The sequence below is a fragment of the Scyliorhinus torazame genome, chromosome 10 (genome assembly GCF_047496885.1).
Source record: "Scyliorhinus torazame isolate Kashiwa2021f chromosome 10, sScyTor2.1, whole genome shotgun sequence".
NCBI classification, from domain to species: Eukaryota; Metazoa; Chordata; class Chondrichthyes; order Carcharhiniformes; family Scyliorhinidae; genus Scyliorhinus; species Scyliorhinus torazame.
This window is the reverse complement of record NC_092716.1, coordinates 173175063-173181373: the sequence shown is the minus strand read 5'-3', so window position 1 is coordinate 173181373 and position 6311 is coordinate 173175063.

The following is a 6311-nucleotide window of genomic DNA, read 5'->3' as shown; positions in this document are numbered from 1 at the left end:
CAAATATCTGTCTACCTATCTGCTCCTCTATCTCCCACTGGCTGTTGGGAGGCCTGTAGTAAACCCCCAACATTGTGACTGCACCCTTCTTATTCTGATCTCTACCCATATAGCCTCACTGCCCTCTGAGGTGCCCTCCCGTAGTACAGCTGTGATATTCTCCCTAACCAGTAGCGCAACTCCGCCACCCCTTTTACATCTTCCTCTATCCCGCCTGAAACATCTAAATCCTGGAACGTTGAGCTGCCAATCCTGTCCTTCCCTCAACCAGGTCTCTGTAATGGCAACAACATCATAGTTCCAAGTACTAATCCAAGCTCTATCCATGGCTAATCCATACTCATTGTCATAAGATGCTTAGGGAAGGAGTGTCTTACTGTGGCAATCTCTGAGTTGCGCAAAATAGCTTTGTGTCACAACAAACTTTCCCCATCAATTTTTCAGGAGTCGTCCACTTTGTCTTCAGAAAATGATTCTTTGTAGGAATGTCTTGGAAAGGAGCTATGGTGCAGGAGGAATCTGAATTGTAACCTGCATCCGCCTTTCAGTAAATTTAGCATGTGTTCAATCTGTTCTTGAGATCATTTTGGAGGCAGTCTCAAACTATTGCTGCATTTAGTGAGGCTGTATCGGATTCCTGACCAGCTCGCCAGAGATCAATTTTATCAAAGGTGTATTCAGGATCATATATCTCCAAAGAAATGTTGCAACCTAAATAGGCATGTAAATGGAACAAAATCAATTTATCCTCAAGTGTTTCTATTGTCGTACTGAATTCAAATGATGGAGGTCCTCTTGAAGCCTTGGCAGCATCTCTGGTACCCGGTCTGGTATACAAAATGTATTTGACATATTTTGAACCTCCACACATATTTTAAGGTCCATTAGGCCCAAAATAGTGCATAAATTCCTATTTCTCAAGATGGTGGGTGACTCTGGCTTCTTAGTTGTAATTCTAGTGCTCCAAAATGCGAGACAACAATGTTTATAAATGGTTGGATTACATCACCCTTAAATTCCAACGCTTACAAATGAGTCTGGTACAAGGTACGAAACCTTCACTCATTATGGTCGTTGTTCAGTATATGAAGATTAGTAGTAGTTCTGACAATCCAACATCATTCACAGACTAATTTCAGATATGTCCTGGCAGACGACTTAAAATCTCAACTCTTAAGCATATAGGCAACGAAAATCTCCACCTGATGACACCGAAATTGGCGGTGTGGTAAATAGCGAGGAGGAAATTCATAGATTACAGGACGATATAGAAGGGCTGGTCAGGAGGGGTGTCCACCCTATGTTTCCCCATGACCACCTTGTCATGTATATTGACTGGGATGTAACAGGTTAACAAGTTAATGATAATGATATAAACCACTAGAGGGAACCACAGAACAGTCATATATATCATGTGACTTAGGGATTGGAAGATTAAGAAGATTAGATAGTAAAAGGGTTAGATAGTGAGGTGTGAGAGAGAGCATATGTGTACTTGAGAGTTCTGTAATAGCGATAGCATAGTTTTATACAATAACCTTCTACTTTAGGAATATGAACAAATCTTAGTTAGTTGTTTATAAATAAATTTATAGTTTTGTTTGTTAACAAAGCTTTGTGTTCTTTATTCAACACTACGCAGCCAAGCTATCCACGTAAAGCAGATTAGAGAACACGACATGGTGACCAGGAATGGACAACTTTAAATAGTCAGGTTCCAACGACATGGTACCAAGTGTGGTCTTAGGGTAGATTAGTCGGGTTAGGGAGAAAGAAAAAATCTCCATTCGGGAAAAAAAAAATTCTCAACCAGACTCCAGTAGCAACAACCAGCAGCATCACAAAAAAAAAAAGAAATACCCAGCCAAAGCGTCCTGGAAGGCCTGCAGTTTCCAAAGGCATTCAGCATATCGGGTAAAGTAGAGGTGAAATGGAAAATTTTCAAACGAGTTTGAACAGTATCTCTCAGCTTTAAAACTCAAATCGGTCAGTGAAAAGCGAAAGATTGCGCTGTTACTGAATTGGACTGGATCGCTGGCCATAGAATTGTATTACTCATTCCACTTTAAGAATGAAGTGGAAAAAAATAACTTTGAAGTGGTCATTAAAAAATTTGATCATTATTGTGAGCTTAAAAGAAATGAAAAGCTCAGTAAACAATTGCAAAAGTAACAAAAAATAAGGCTGGAAGATTCGATTAAAATGTCCCACGCGAGGAAAGAACCAAAAAATAGAAGTGCTGAGACATTGAATCAAAGTAAAACAAATTGGTGCCTCCGTTCAAGCTGTGGCGCAGTTAAAAATCCATCACACTGGAAAAGAAGACCAATCTGCGCAAGCGCACTCGGAAAAAACACGTACTTCAGAAGTCGGACATTTCAGACATGCACAGTTAAATGAAAAAACGCGTGATTCGGATTCTGAATGTTCTGCATATGTGCGCACTTTGAAAAAAGATATGATCCAGCAGAATACCGTTCTGCGCAGAAGATTGCACATGCGCACTTGAAAAAAGAACTCCGGACGATGATCGATTTGTGCATGCGCAACGCATGTTTGTGTATGATGTCACGGACGTGATGGCGCCAGAACGTTGTGGACATACCCACTTTAGAAAAAAACTTACGGGATATCAAAAAAATAAGTTTTATAGGCACAAAACAGAAGAATTTTACCTCGTAAGGCAGAACATTGCCTGAATTTGGAAGAAGACTTTTGCAGCACCATGAAACAAACTGTTTTCAGCATGCAACTAGAAGAAAATGTTAACAAATCTAAAACTAAAGAAGATAAATCCTACATTGAAGAATATTGCTCAGATATTTGGATTTGAAGATTATTCTGGTAGTATCAAGATTTAAATTTAAAAAAAAAATTTAGCGTTCCCAAATCATTTTTTCCAATTAAGGGGCAATTTAGCATGACCAATCCACCTACCCTGCACATCTTTGGGTTGTGGGGGCGAAACCCACACAAACATGGGGAGAATGCAAACTCCACACAGCCAGTGACCCAGAGCCAGGATCGAACCTGGGACCTTGGTGCCGTGAGGCAACAGGGCTAACCCACTGTGCCACCGTGCTGCCCTCCAAGATTGAAAATCTAAATAGCACTCTACTAATGGTAGATGAATCCAATACATTGATGGAATTGCATACCATTCTTATATCGGATAGCAGTAACCGGACAAATGAACAACCAGAAGAAAAAGACAATGAACGTCTTGTACAGATAATGAGCAACAAAAAGAAGACTGAAGGTCTATCCACTGTATTTGCGATTTGTGACCAAGTGATCACAAGTAGCATACAAGCTGTGCAGGACGAAGGTGAGACTGACAGATCTCAGCTGGACTGTACAAAAGAACATGACACTCAAGAGTGCAACAATGAATGAATCAATTGAGAACACATCAATTGTGAACAACCTACAAGAAAATGACATCTTGGAGAAGTTCACGCCAGATGAGAAGCACCAAGACCTCAACGATACATTGGATCATCCAGAAGGGACTGATGTCACAAAGCTCAACGATGCATCAGATCAACCACAGGAACCTGAGATCATAAAGTGCATCGAAACATCATAAAGTGCAGCAACAATACAAAGGACACTGATAGTATAAAGGTTGAAAATGAATCAAACAATCTTGAAGGAACAGACCATGAGCACACAAAGTGCAAACAGACTGTACACAATGGTACGACTCTGAAACTGAACAGCAGTCCAATGCAATGGCAAGAAAGTGTTGAAACTTGCAGTCACACTTGACAGACCATACAGGATGGAAAGAAATCCAGATAGCAACCGAGCAAGGGACTGCAGGACAGTGTGTGAAACACAGTTACAGGTCGAGGTTGAACAAACAAATGTGTGTGTAGTCAATGTAAAATTCATGCATAATGGCACCAATGTCAGGAAGAACAGGGGGCGAAATTCTCCGCCGACCGGCGCCAAAAACGGCGCAAATCAGTCCGGCATCGCGTCGCCCCAAAGGTGCGGAATCCTCCGCCCCTTGACCGGCCGAGTCCTAACCTTGAGGGGCTAGGCCCGCGCCGGACTGATTTCTGCCCCGCCAGCTGGCGGAAGTGCCCCGCCAGCTGGCGCGGAAATGACAATGCCGGGCGGCACATGCGCGGGAGCGTTAGTGGCCGCTCACGGCATCCCCGCGCATGCGCTGTGGAGGGAGGCTCTTCTGCCTCCGCCATGGTGGAGACTGTGGTGAAGGCGGAAGGAAAAGAGTGCCCCCACAGCACAGGCCCGCCCGCGGATCGGTGGGCCCCGATCGCGGGCCAGGCCACCGTGGGGGCACCCCCCGGGGCCACATCGCTCCGGGACCCCCCCCCCAGGACCCCGGAGCCCACCCGCGCCGCCTTGTCCCGCCGGTAAGAGAGGTGGTTTAATCCACGCTGGCGGGACAGGCATCCTAGCAGCGGGACTTCGGGCCATCCGGGCCGGAGAGTCGCGGGGGGGGCCCGCCAACCGGCGCGGCGCGATTCCCTCCCCCGCCGAATCGCCGGTGCCGGTGAATTCGGCAACCGGCGGGGGCGGGATTCACGCCAGCCCCCGGCGATTCTCCGACCCGCTGGGGGTTCGGAGGATCTCGCCCAGGATATTGTTTAGACAAAAAAAGAAGTCATGCCAACAAATTTAATGAGTTTGTATTTGCTCAAAGACCAAAAAGCAAACAGTTTTATAGGGCAAAAGACACACAAAATCGACACCACAAAACAGAAAAAAGACCAGGGGCACCAGGGTGAATCCCGCCCCGCCGGCCGCCGAATTCTCCGGCACCAGAGATTCGGCGGGGGCAGGAATCGCGCCGCGCCAGTCGGTGCCCCCCCCCCCCCCCCCCCACCGGCGATTCTCCGGCCTGCGATGGGCCGAAATCCCGCTGGTTCTATGCCGGTCCCGCCAGCGTAAATTGGTCTAGGTCTCTTACCGCCGGGACCTGGCAGCGTGGGCGGGCTCTGGGGGGTGCGCGGGGCGATCTGGCCCGGGGGGGTGCACCCACGGTGCCCTGGCCCGCGATCGGGGCCCACCGATCCGTGGGCGGGCCTGTGCCGTGAGGGCACTCTATTCCTACGCGCCGGCTGTGTAAGCCTCCGCGATGGCCGACACGTAGGTGAACCCCCCCCTGCGCATGGGCGGGGATGACGTCAGCAGCCGCTGATGCTCCCGCGCATGTGCGGACCCGTGCCGGCTGGCGGAGTCCCTTTGGCCCCAGCTGGCACGGCGCCAAAGGCCTTCCACGCCGCCGTCGTGAACGCCGTTGAGGTTCACGACGGCGCTAAACGGCCCCTTTCCCGACCGATTCAGGCCCTGACAATGGGCTAGGATCGGGGCCGCGTCATCTACACGCGCCAGGCCTTGTCACCCACGTAAAGGCGGCGCCGCATAGATGACGTGGCCGGCGCCGCATAGCGGGTGTCATCTGAGCATGCGTGGTTGCCGTCCTCTCTAAGTCCGCCCCGCAAGAAGATGTCTGACGGATCTTGCGGGGCCGCGGAAGGAAGGAGGTCCTCCTTCAGAGAGGACGGCCCAACGTTCGGTGGGCACCGATTGCGGGCCACCCCACATTTGAGGCACCCCCCGGTGCAGGATCCCCCCTCGCCCCCCCCGCAGGCCGCGCCCCCCCCAGTGTTCACCGCACCACTCATTGACGGCAGCGACCAGGTGTGGACGGCGCCGGGGGGAACCCGCCGTTTTGGCCTGGTCGCTCGGCCCATCCGGGCCCTCAGAATAGCGGGGGTGCCGGAGAATCGCCATTTTGGGTGTCTCCGGCGATTCTCCGGCCTGCAGCCCGCGAAGGTTGACCGGGCCGTTCCCGCCGCTTGGGAGAATCGCGGGAGGGCGTCGGACCGGCGTACCGGGAAATTTTGGCGGCCCAGGCGATTCTCCCAACCGGCACGGGAGTGCAGAATCGCGCCCACTGTGTATTGCATACCTGGACCACCTTGTCTTGGCCTCAGGAGGCCTCTCTTCTGCTGATCGTGATGCCCCACATTGGGAAGTTAGAGCCATTCAATCTGAGTACTGATGACTGGGCTCACTCAGTATATTGAGCGAATGTGTTTTTTTTAGGAAAAATGCAATTGTCGGGGACGAATGACAAATCATAGTCTTGCTGACGGCCGTTGGTGTACCAACCTATGCGCTGATCAGGAGTTTTAACCCACCCAGATGTGCCAGATTCCCGCTCCTTTCCTGCTAGTAGCGCTGGTTGGGGAACACCTTTAGCCAAAGACCCTGATTATAGTCCACAAGTTCCGCTTTCATATGGCCACCCAATTATACTTTTGGTATAATTG